Below are 13660 nucleotides of genomic sequence, written 5' to 3'. Positions count from 1 at the left end.
AGCTAGGAACATCTGACGTTCTACTGTGGACAAATTTTTCAATTCTTCGTGCAGCTAGAAAAGGGGACTATACGAACGTTTTATAGGACATCGAGACATATGAAGAAAACAATCCATGTAACATATAAATTTAAAAATATTTATATATATTAAGAACCTCGAAAATATTCTTCAAAGAACATAGGTTTTATTTCTTCCCTGCAGATAATTCATGAGAAATGACACTAGCGACTTTTACATAGAATGAAAATACACTATCATCAGAGATAAAGTTTAACTACAGACTATATGTCTGACATAATAATAACAACTCGGTAATATGACAGTTACACAGTTAAATTATACATATGAAAATAATACGTATCGTAGTACATAAGTAAAGTTAAAGACCCATAAATATAAGTAAGTAGCGTCCATGAAACTGGCAAAATTTATTTTTATAATGACTTCTCGCTCGTGACTAGTACCGGGAAAATAAAGAGACATGAACGAAAATAAAATGTAGCTTTCATGTAATACGTATATAAAAATCTGAAGATGTGGAACACATTTCCGAAAAACATTTAATAACAACTACAGATCCTCTTTCGATACATCTACCGAGCAAGAGCCACTACGGTATTATTCCACGTCAGATATTTACTACTAAAACGACGATGGAATCATTACAGATTTAAGAGAAATTAAAGTCTAGTTGATTGTCAGAAGCTGATCGAAGTCAAAATGAGAGTAGAGAGAGAAATATGAGAAACATGCAATGAATTCGAAAGTAGAAGTTTCTCGACCGACGTGATTAAAATTCCAACGAATTGCTTTTGTTTTTGACCCCATGGCGCCCAAATAGAAGATGACGTAGAGATGACCGAAATACAAAATTCAGTTATGTGTAATTGTTTCACGTGGAGGAAGTGATGATTGTAAATACAAGCCTTGTCGCTGACCCCAGTCCGTTGTTAAATTGTAAACATTTTCTATGTTCATTAGTAATGACGTTTCTGGAGGAGAAAATTTCCTGTTTAAAAACCAACATGGATTCAGTAAACAGAGACCTTGCGAAATGCAGATTTTGCGAAATTCAGCTCGATGGAAACCAAAGCGCCATAACAATCCATCCTTTGCCAAAGTGGTATATGTCAGCGGAATTCCCCATTTGCGGCCCACGTCGTCGATAGAATAATTCCCCTTTTCGTCCCTGCTCATACACTTTCCTTTCCAATTAACGTGCCCGGTGCGCCGCAAGATGGAATTCAGCCTCTTGGGCAGTGGTCATAGTGTTTTAGTTCGTGAGTGTATCAGCCCACTGCTATGGCGATCTTTATCTTTGTACCGCATTGAGGCAGGGTCGGCATGATTACTAACGGATTTGGTATGGTTAGTTTAAGAAGTTGTCCTTCCTGTCGCAACACCAGTACCCCCAGGACGGAAGATGTGCATCGAAACTGTCTGCTTGCATGTGAAAGTGAGTGTAAGCTTACTAAATGCAGGCGAACCTGTAAATGAGGCGAGACTTGGGTGCCAGCCCGGTGTTCACCTAGTGGAATATGGAAAACTGCCTGAAAACCACATCTAGGCTGACTGACATTGGCCCTCGTCGTTAATCCGCCGGGTGGGTTCTATCCCGGGCTGGCCCAACTCATCGTCTCAGAAGCGGCGTTTTAACACACACGGCTATCCGGGTGAGCTAGACCACCAGTGTAGTGATGATTACAATTATCAGACCGACTTCTTTCTCGCAGGTACCTATTCCGCACCTACATCCCCTTACTTCACTGATGATGAGAGAAAGCACATTGCTTACCACACTGCTCTCATTCGCACGGACAACGATTCAAAACCCCATCCAGAGATCTGTAAAAGAAGACAGCCATCTTCTCCTGACGCCTGTCCTTCCAAACTGACCTTTTGTTCTGTTTGTAATGACCTAGTCAACGTCGGGACGCCAATCCTGAATCTTCCAACATCATACGTTCTACAGTTGTTAAGAATCCGCTCCGAGTATTAACAAACCGAGGGATGCAAAAGACACACGAAAAAGTCTGTAGCCAGAACCAGAACAAGAGAGCTCGCTGATGAAACCATGGATAATCTTTCATTCCGCGTAAGGCCAGCGGAATGAGTTCATTTGAATTTTTTGACTATTTACCGCGATAATGGGGACGAGTGAGCCGAGTTGGCGAGCTGATGACCATATGTATGCATATCACGGTGACTGGGCCTTCTAACAACTGCGCTATAGCCACGGTGCGGGGAATTTACTGCCCCGTCTGAGCCCCAATGTAATGATCACTGTGCGGCCCGTAGCTCAGAGCTCTTGAGTGTCGTGGCGTTCTCGGCCGAGCGGGGGCGGAGGGGCGGGGAAGTAATTGCTCAGAATTAGAATAGGAACGGCGCGCCGCCGTTTTGGCTCGAAGGATGCGTGCAATTAACAGGTATGAATAATACATGGCACCAGACGCCGCATCTCAGCTCGCGCGTCTGGCGTGCTTCCGCGGCTGCCTACCGCTCAGGCGCGTCCCAACACCGCTGCTGAATGAAACATCGGATACCGTTCAGCTTCCGAGTAACGTTATTGTTTCTCCTCAGGTACTGAATACAGTTACAGGTTTTATCTCATATTTGAAGGCACGGATCCAAGTGGGAGAAGAGTAGCCTCGAGCTCATGAATACCCCCGCCTCCCTCTCCCCTGTAAAAGCACATGCCAAGTGCAATTTTAAAATTACGAGAGTAGCGTAAACTGTGCTTTGTTTCCGAGAGCAGTTACACCTGTCTTACTGGTGGCAGTGTGCACTGGGTATGGTTTCTGATTATTGTAGGCTTTAATGTGAATAATATGAATGTTTAAATTTGACTCATGCGGCAGATTCATCGATCAGCAAAATAAAAACTAGCCTGAGTAGATCACCAAACTTGCACTTATACCCTGAATTAATCACGGTTCAATTACTATTAGTACACAGACATAAGAACTTATAACTAATTTACAATTATGAATAAGCTCACACTGTGGATTCTATTATTGCTTTTACAGTTACGTTATGTAGCAATGTTTTCGGCATAACTACACTCACAGAGAGAGTGAACCTTTATCGTGAAATAATTCTCAAGAGTTATTTTAATTAATCAACTTAGTAAACGCTAATTCTGAAGTGAAACCTAAGCGATATCTGTCTCAGAAGAGGATATCGTAGATGTTGGGCTCATAAAATCGCCGTTGCTTCTTTTGTAATTTCTAATAGTCAGAGAGTAGGGTGACAATTACTACAGAGATGTTTGGACTAAGCGCGTAAGAACCTCTGGAATGTAACTAGATCGACAGTCAAAGATATTGTAACGGCAGAGAAATTGACTCGAATCAGATTCATATGTTACACTCAAAGAAAAAATAGTACCGTAGCTGAATGCTGTAAATATCAATAAAAATCGCAACGGATGTATTTCGTGTGACCGGAAATTCATCAACAATCTTCGTAAGTTTGAGACTCAGTCATGAAGACTTTCGGCTAATTGAAATACATGTGTGGTGATTTTTACAACATTTTAAAAATCATTTTAGTTAGAACATTTGTAGTTTTACGTGTATGGAGTCCTAAATTTCTCTTCTAACTTCCGGAGAAAAAAGTAGAATATGAGAAGTAAGTTTAGAAACTACAAACTGTGCTAAACACAGGATAGGATAACTTTCAGTTTCTTGCGTGATGGACTGCCTACGTAGCTGGGCTTGGTACCTGGCCACTAGCAGAAAACAGTCCTGTCCAAAACAGCTCCTATTCTAAGACTGACCGCATCTGTTGCCAACTACAAATCTGACATGATCCTTGACTCCACAAGTAGAACGCAAGTAGAACCGCAAAATCACAGGAAGTTGACACGAGAAAGAGAGAGGATAACGCTCCGTATGGTGGAAAGGACCAAGAGCAATTACGTTCCTTCATTGACTTCCTTGCATACCGATAGTCGATAGGCATGTGTTCACAGTGATAGTGCTATGGGAAATGCAGTGAATGGTGAGTAAACAGCTCAATTTTATACAGCTTAAATTGTAAGGTTGTCAAAGGTGTGAGTTTGTTCCTCATGTACTTCTTAAATCAACTGCAAGACACATGTCTCATTCAAATTCTCTGACCAACCCTTTTCAAGTGCTATATTTCTCTGAACAGCGATTTCTTGATAATTCTTTTAAAACGAAATATAATCAGTTAAATAAAAGTTATTATTGGTAATATGTTAAAACACACATACAGTGTTTTCCATTAAACAATGTACTAAATTTACATAAAAACCTTTTATGATTTCTAATAGTTATTAAAATAAGAGTAATCTGTGGCGTTTTGAAATGGGTGGTTATGGAATTTTCTACTTTGTTGTCAGAGGGACGGGGGAAGGGAGGTAGGATGGAAGATTGGGAAAGCCAGTAACAAAAGGAGCTCCCTCTCCCCAAGAACTGAACACTGCATCCTCAAAAGGATATTTACGAACACATATAACACTGCTCAAATATAGGCCTCCCAAACACATTTTCCATTGAGAATGAACGTATTTTCGGATGGACTTGATGTTAAATGTCTCTTTTCATCAGCATATACTCTTTTTGCAAATCCTTGAAGCGTTATCGGTACACGACCACATGCCTGAGAAGAATTTCTTTTAAAAACTTTGGTTCAGGCTCATACGATTAGTATAATGAATGGCAGCACGACAGGTGGAATAATCAGACCGACATACGATTTTGCAGTCAGGATGCATGGGATTACCACGAGATTGTCCCTGCTGTAATGCGAAATCGCACCTCAGACCGTAACTCCAGGCATATGTCCACCGTGACTTGCACGCCCTAACTGGCCTCCTTCTGACCAACATACGGCCATTACGAGCACCGAAGCAGAAACAGCTTTCATCAGGAAACACAACAGACCTCCTCCTTGTCCTCGAATGAGCTCTGGCTTCACACCACTGAAGTCGCAAATGGCGGTGTTTTCGGATCAATAGAAAGCACGCTACATAACTTCTGGCTTGGAGCTGTCCTTAAACTAACCGATTTATTTCAGTCCGTTGTGTCACTGTGGCGCTTACTGCTGCTCAGATTCCTGCTACAAGGTGCAGTACGATGCGTCGGAGCCATACGCCGGACAGCCGGCCGCTGTGGCCGAGCAGTTCTAGGCGCATCAGTCCAGAACGGCGCTGCTGCTACTGCCGCTGGTTTGAATCCTGCCTCGGGCATCCCGATCTATATTTCATATTTAATTAGTGAAAAAATGGCTCTGAGCACTATAGGACTTAACTTTTAAGGTCATCAGTCCCCTAGAACTTAGAACTACTTAAGCCTAACTAACCTAAGGACACACACACATCCATTCCCGAGGCAGGATTCGAACCTGCGACCATAGCGGTCACGCAGACTGAAGCGCAGAACCGCACGGCCACACCGGCCGGCGCGAAAATGGTCCTTGTCGGTACATCAGGATAGAGCAGGAATAGAATCGCTGGAACATTGCAAAACATTCAGATTAATCGAACATCTAAACACGCAAAATGCTGGTACCACCAGGATGTATTCTTTCTCCTCAGCCCTGTGGCAGTAATTGAATTAAGAGTCAGCCGGGAAATACATTTAAATCAATTGCCGACCATTGAGCTAGCGTCACGAATTTTCAAACGTTCACTGCCATGTATGAAGGCGACTGACACCACGAGTGTTAACGTCGATCGAGGGATGTCGTCGTGATCGTACTTAATGACATTGAGCAGTTACACCTGTCAAATGACGGGATCGGCAGTCTATCTAAATTTACGCGTCTAGTCAGTTGACAAGATAGCCAGTCAACATGTTAAAATTCAATGTAATTTTATGTTTCTTTTCATGTAAAAGATATAGATTATTGAACGGAATTTTTGAAACACTCTACGCAACAGTTACGTTTGAAAACGCCGAGAAATCAGTTGAGTGATTTCTGCGGAAGTTCACTTTTAGCCATCTCTACCGGCTGCTGCTGTAACCGTAAATGTGGCAGTAGAGGAGCCCACACGTTTAGCCACACTGGTGAGGCTGAAGCTGTGCGCCGCAGTGGCTACCGCCCACGCACGCACACACGGTTGGGGCAGTGGCAGTAACGACCTAGGCAGCGAGAGTCGCATTTGGTGCGTTATCTGGCCGGTGCGGCGCGGCTCGGCGCGGCAGGGCGCTTTGTTCCGCTAGGGCCCCGCCCATTGTTTTTCTCTGCGCGCCCTCCGAGCTACCTTAAAACGTTTTTTAATGGCACCGACTCACCGGGGAGTCCATTATATGGCGAGAGGTAACGATGACTCTCCTCGCCTGCACACGGCACACCCACAGCTGCATCCAATCTTACCCTACTTCTGAACTGGACTCAATTCACCCATGTGCAGTTGAATTTCACTTTTCGTACGTTGGCCATCAGAGGACGTAACTAAGAATACGTTCCTATTACGTAGTTATGTACACTACTGGCCATTAAAATTGCTACACCACGAAGATGCCGTGCTACAGACGCGAAATTTAACCGACAGGAAGAAGATGCTGTGATGTGTAAATGATTAGCATTTCAGAGCATCCACACAAGGTTGGTGCCGGTGGCGACACCTACAACGTGCTGACATGAGGAAAGTTTCCAACCCATCTCTCATTCACAAACAGCAGCTGACCGGCGTTTCCTGGTGAAACGTTGTTGTGATGCTTCGTGTAAGGAGGAGAAATGCTTACCATCACATTTCCGACTTTGATAAAGGTCGGATTGTAGCCTATCGCGATTGCGGTTTATCGAATCACGACATTGCTGCTCACGTTGGTCGAGATCCAATGACTGTTAGCAGAATGTGGAATAGGTGGGTTCAGGAGGGTAATACGGAACGCCGTGCTGGATCCCAACGGCCTCGTATCGCTAACATTAGAGATGACAGGCATCTTATCAGCATGGTTGTAACGCAACGTGCAGCCACGTCTCGATCCCTGAGTCAACAGATGGGGACGCTTACAAGACAACAACCATCTGCACGAACAGTTCGACGACGTTTGCAGCAGCATGGACTATCAGCTCGGAGACCGTGGCTGCGGTTACCCTTGATGCTGCATCACAGACAGGAGCGCCTGCGATGGTGTACTCAGCGACGAACCTGGGTGCACGAATCGCAAAACGTCATGTTTCCGGATGAATCCAGGTTCTGTTTACAGCATCATGATGGTCACATCCGCGCTTGGCGACATCGCGGTGAACGCACATTGGAAGCGTGTATTCGTCATCGCCATGCTGGCCTATCACCAGGCGTGATGGTATGGGGTGCCATTAGCTACACGTCTCGGTCCCCTCTTGTTCGCATTGACGGTACTTTGAACAGTGGACGTTACATTTCAGATGTGTTACGACCCGTGGCTCTACCCTTAATTCGATCCCTGCGAAACCCTACATTTCAGCAGGATAATGCACGACCACATGTTGCAGGTCCTGTACGGGCCTTTCTGGATATAGAAAATGTTCGACTGTTGCCTTGACCAGCACATTCTCCAGATCTCTCACCAATTGAAAACGTCTGGTCAATGGTACGCGAGCAACTGGCTCGACACAATACGCCAGTCACTACTCTTGATGAACTGCGGTGACGTGTTGAAGCTGCATGGGCAGCAGTACCTGTACACGCCGTCCAAGCTCTCTTTGACTCAATGCCCTAGGTGTATGAAGGCCATTATTATGGCCAGAAGTGGTTGTTCCGGGTACTGATTTCTCAGGATCTATGCACCCAAACTGCGTGAAAATGTTATCACATGTCAGTTCTAGTATAATATATTTGTCCAATGAATACCCGTTTATCATCAACATTTCTTCTTGGTGTAGCAATTTTAATGGCCAGTAGTGTAGATTCAGAAAGCGGACATGCCACTCAAGGTAGTAAGCTCTGTCGTTCTGCCAACAGAAGGGCCATTGATGTTCCACGGACCACTGTGTCATTCATCAGCCAGTTCCATCACCTGTATGCAGTACGGAGGTGCTTGTGGTCAGGACATGGCTCTCCCGTGCATTGTTGGCTTAGGAGACCAGGAGCAGCTGTTACTCAGTCACGTAGCTCCTCATTAACTATCATGTGACTCAGCAGACTCCGTTCCAGCGTTACCACTAAGGAGAAATCCCTGGCTGTAAATCGAATCTGCTTCCTCCAAAGGGCAGCCATCGACACTGACGACTCGACTACAAGGAAAACTGCAAGGGATAAGTAATAAAATGTAGCACCTATAGCCGCCCTTATGACGTCATTTATTTTGTGGCTATCAGTTTCGGTATTTCCGTGCACCATCTTCACGCCTTAGCTGGCTCTAATGGGGTTTAATACCATTCGTATACACGATGCATCAGTGGCCAAAGTGTATAACTGGCTACCTTTAAGAGCAGTGTTGTCTCTCCAACCAACACTATGTTTTCGAGTGAAGCTTTAGGTCTATCAGCTAAAGTACTTCTCCGAATCGAATATTTCTCTCGCTATCTTGATTGTTGTCTCAAGGAGACTGACTATTTGTATGGTTTCCTTTATGTTATTTTCATCCCATTTATATCCTGATTTCACTATCTTTGTTCCGATTTTATGTCATTTGTTTTGTCCGGCCCACTCCTAAACCGCTTGCTCCGATATAACCCGGACGTACCGCTGTCGTAATTGAAGATTCTCAATACCAGTGTTTGGACTAGATTTTGCAGCAGCCTGAAACGTAGAGCATAATAGCAGATCTGTATCTAGCTGCAATAAATATGTAATAGTGTTTACTTTCAAATGAAGCACATAACTCCAAAACTAAGCTCATGCATCGAAAATCTCACTTGAGATAGGTAACGCACTGTTGTTTTCATTCAGAATCTCGTGAGTAATCTTGTTCTTGAACAGTTCATAGTGTAGTGGCACGAATGGTTCTGTCGATTGTGCTAAAGATTAGAAACAGCTATTGCCAGTTGCAATCTGCTGTCCTACACAGCCCGACCTTCTCCCTCAAATATATAGGATGTAACGGGTATATATGCAAATACTTTTAATGTAATACCTTAATATGTGTACACATCTATGTGTTGGTTGTTTTCTCTCTGCGCCGACCAGCCTTCCTACAAACGCGTCACAAACTTTACGACCTGTTGTTTGCCGTATGGTCATACTGCAGCACTAAGTGGACTACGCCTATATGTATGAACTTTGCAGTTCATCCGTTGATTCACCGTCTAAAACCCACATGACGGCGACGGCTCTATGAAAATCTGATGTAATTGCTATTACATATCTCATATACAGGCTCCATACCCACAACAACCAGAATCTACTGACAAAGTATGGATGTTGTTGATTACCACAGTCAATGCTGAATATATTCGAGCATGGCTTTTCTCTAATCATCGATAATGCGTAGTGAAAAATACTTCAAAAATAGCTATTTGTAGATTTTATTTACCTACAGCGCGAATCAAGCAGAATGGCGTTAGAAAAGATTCTTATGTCTAATGAAACAAGAGACCGCTCGCATTCTTTAAACGTATACAAAATTTTTTAGTCTTGCTCACAGCAGCTTTTTTAATGACAATCTGCACAGCTAATTCGTTATTTGCCATTATATTTCTACACAAGTGGCAGCTGCCTTTATGTACCGAAACCTGTGATAAAAGGAGATGTACCAATCAAGGATATTACTATATTCGAGATGTAAGTTGACAAAGTTGCATATGAGGCAATCAGTGTTAAAGACTACAGGTGCTGGTCACTTATTTGTAAAAGATTACTAGTGTTAACGTTGGTAAGGACACTGACCTAGCACTTCAGCACTCTACTTACGATCATCACTCGTTTGTCTTCTGAAACAGAAGTCTATGACACCTGTTCTAGCATCTAGTTTTCATAGCACTTCATTCAACTGTACGCTTATGTAGTGGTGTAACCCATTTACGGCAAAAGAATTGAAACTAATATTTAAATAATACTGACTGAAGTAGAATTGCGTTCGGTATACAGTCTACTTCACAACTAAAAGTATGGAAGAACTGAGTTACGGAATGCGACATTCGTCGATAAACAGTTATCAAACAGTAAACATCAAAACATGTGTTACCGAAATATCTGACGAACAGTGTTCAGCACTTATCTACTCTCGGAAATTTATTTTACAGTTGTGTTTCATTCACTACGGTAAAAACAGTGTAGCTTGCAGATGCTACAGTGTACTGTATACTGTGACGTAGTCTATTGTAAGTACATGGTCCATCTTAAGAATCGATTAAATCTTATAGCACTATATTAGGTTCTCATATTGAGTCTACCTAAATAATGCCTAGAAGTAGTCATCCGTTACTTCCAAACACTTTTTGTAACATTGCAGTAACTGCTTCAGATTCTCTGAACCGAAGTTTTTGCCTGGGAAGAGAACCAGTCGACAGCAGTGGTCCTGTACTCATCTTCAAAGCGTTTTTCACAAAGCCTTAGAAAGACCTAGAGAATGGATGATCGAAAAGTTCTCAACGCAAATACTGAATCTTGCCTTTGATGTGGACGGTGAAGTGTGAATACGCGTTATCGTGAAGGAAAGCTATACTGCTAAACCAACGTTTCCGTTGAGGTAGGACGCGCACATTTCTTCGCCCGTGAGAGTTTGCTTCGACAGCGGTTCAAAAACTGTCCTCTGCTTTTCATCTTTGCTCTTCGTGCTGTCGGTAATCGTTAGCATGCATACCTTGCACAAAGTTTACAGTATTCGAGCTATTTCCTTATAGTCGTGTAGATCATGGTGTGTCCAGCCTAAAGAAATTTAGCCCTCATAGCGTCAATCACAATTGTCGCTTCGATCGCAGTCTTTTCTCCACCATTTGCACGATTTCATTGGCGAGCCTAAAACTCCCCTCATCAAGGTTACTTTGAACGTGTAATAGCGAACACCACCCCCTGTTTTTCCAGCCCAACCTATGATGTTGATATTTGGTTGTGGTGAGAGACTGATCTGTAGCGTAGGCAGAGGACTAGGTGAGGGTAGTGGGTGATAACAGGGTTGTGAGTTACTGAAGGCAACAAATGTGAAGTTTTGGTAGCAGTTGTGGTAAAAGTTTGATCTTTAGCACAGCACGATGTCTACGTTTGCGCCACATTTAACATACGGTTCGTTATAAAAACTGAAACTGCAAAATATATTCAGAAAAGCTGTATTACAATATATACAAATCTCTGACGAGTGACTTGAGGCATATTGTGTAACTACACAGTACATCGACTACGAAACAAGGAAAGCGGCCGTTACGTATCTTCAATCGTGTAACCTTCCTTCGCTCATTACTTCCGCCCATAAACTAGTCACAATTCCTGATTAATTTGAGCAGCTGTAGATACTTTTGAAAGCAAAAATCGAATTGTGTGATTCATGTTGCAATTGAGAGGAGCAACGATGTTCGTGATATCTACGTCTCCAGATTTTCCTTCTTGTTATCGCTGAGTGTAAGATCTTCTAGGTACTTAAAAAACTCTCCAATTCTGTTCCTCACAATCGACGTTTCGACCACTCTCCAGCAAGGTCCTTCAGGATTTTGTGGTGCCCACGGTTAGTTAGACAGTCTTCTCACATTCGATGTTTTGATATTCTTTAGAATCTTGTGCTGTCTTCGGTTAGTTCAGTGCTCTACAGGAAGTCGACTACTGGCTCAGTACAAACAATTCTTTGGTTTCGTAAACTTTCTTGCAGCTTTATTTGAGTTTCATCGTTTAAATAAATCAAGAGGTACTTGTTTTTCGAACAATCATCGGTTTTACTAAAACCATTGCTCCTTCAAGTCAAACTAACGAAAGATTACAAGGACTGTTACATTTTTGCAGTTTGCATTACAGTACGTAATTTTTCCCGTAAACGGTGTTATCACTAAGTTTCGCCTCAGTTTTCGTTTCGGCTGTTTTTTGTTAGAGTCGGCAAGATAGCCTTGTTATTTAAGAATTAAAACTGAATATTTGGTCCTAATCTTTTCGAGAAGTACAGTATTGTACCGTTCGTCAAGTAGGAAGGAAATAAAGGTAGGAAGATTAGGTTTTAATGTCCCGCAAAGCAAGATCATTAGGAGACGGAGAACAAGTTCGAACTGGGGAAGGATAAGAAAAGGAAATCGGCCATAACCGTTCAAGGGAAACATCCCAGCATTCGTCTCAAGGTATTAACATGGAAACTCCAAAACTGAATGAGCTGACGAGGATTTGAAACAGTGATCTCCTGAATTTGTTTTACCACGTGCTTACACACTGGTTAGATGAACTGTCACAGTTGTCAGCGTTAATGAAGTCTGTTCATTTTAATTGAGAAATTTTCCGGACAGAAGACTCAACTTTTGTGGGAATCACGTTAAGGCTTGTATTATTTATCATGTTTATGCTTTGACAGGTTAGGACCTATGTTACCTAGTAATTGCACCGATGATGGCTATGTAATAGTCCAAAGATAGATCGGCTCCAATAAATGGAGGATTTTGCGACTGATTGCTGTCCTTTAAATTTAAATACTCAACGGTCGCTGCGCACACAATAATCTAATTAATTCCATCTTAGTTATGAAGAGAGTTGTTAGTGGTGCGCTGGACTGGCTTTGGAAGGGTGTAGTGTTCACCCTGTTGTCTGCTCCATCTGATTTTGACTTTTCCAACTGTCTCTGTCTGTCATAACACGAAGAATCCGTAATTTATTTTTCAACTCTGTATTTAACATTTATTCCGCTAATGATGGTACATTAAATTATCGGTTGTATGCTTCACCTAGACGAGCACCTTTAGGTAAGACATTTTATAACTACTGTCGAAGAATGTCCAACACTAATAGTGCCAGCGAACGCAGTCAACACAATTTAAAAGCAAACTTGTACAGCTTTTGCAAGGAGGTAGGAAAAAAAAATCCAACATTACGATCTGCGACGCTACTGCGGGAATGTAGTTTAGTTTCAATCACACAGACCTCGAGCAACATGCAAATATGATTTCAAACATTGGTGCAGTCACGAAGATAAAAACAAATCTTGTTTCATAGCGTTTGCGCTATTATTTTCAAAAGCAAAGAACTTTACTATGTAATCGCTGTTGCCAGCTACGGAACTCTAAAGTTTCACAAAGAGCAAATACGACGGTGCTCCCTAAGCTTAATTCTTGCTGGAAGACTTCGGAACTCGCAGTGTTGCTGTATTACGAAGTTGCAAAGCCTGTGGATTAAACGACAAATTGAGTGTTCATCCGAGATAACAGAAGCCATGCTCCCTTTCGCTTATTTCGCTATGTTGGAGAACCATTTCAAAGTAAACGAGGTGGGTGTTGGGCCTCGAAGAAGTAGATGGCGGGCAATTAACGCACCTCAAACTGCGAAGAAATTATTGAGGAATCATACTTAACGACCAGTTTTTGTGCAAGTGACTATGCAGATACATGGTTAATATCAGAGAGTACGCCTAAAAGGAATGACACTCCAGAATCCAAGTACCTGTCAGCAATATTTTAAGGACCTTAGGACTACACGTTTAAAAATCATTTATACTACCAAAGGCCATATCAGTTTCATCGTATTCAAGGCCCGAAAGTCAAAAATACTTTTCTTTCACCCAGAGAGAATAAATAATTTCGCATCCAAATTCACAGAGCAGTCACAGCGTCGCTTGAATGGGACTGGTAGGTTTGC

Source organism: Schistocerca gregaria, chromosome 2 (genome assembly GCF_023897955.1).
Source record: "Schistocerca gregaria isolate iqSchGreg1 chromosome 2, iqSchGreg1.2, whole genome shotgun sequence".
Classification (NCBI taxonomy): domain Eukaryota; kingdom Metazoa; phylum Arthropoda; class Insecta; order Orthoptera; family Acrididae; genus Schistocerca; species Schistocerca gregaria.
The sequence above is the reverse complement of the archived record's forward strand: the minus strand, read 5'-3'. Positions refer to the sequence as shown.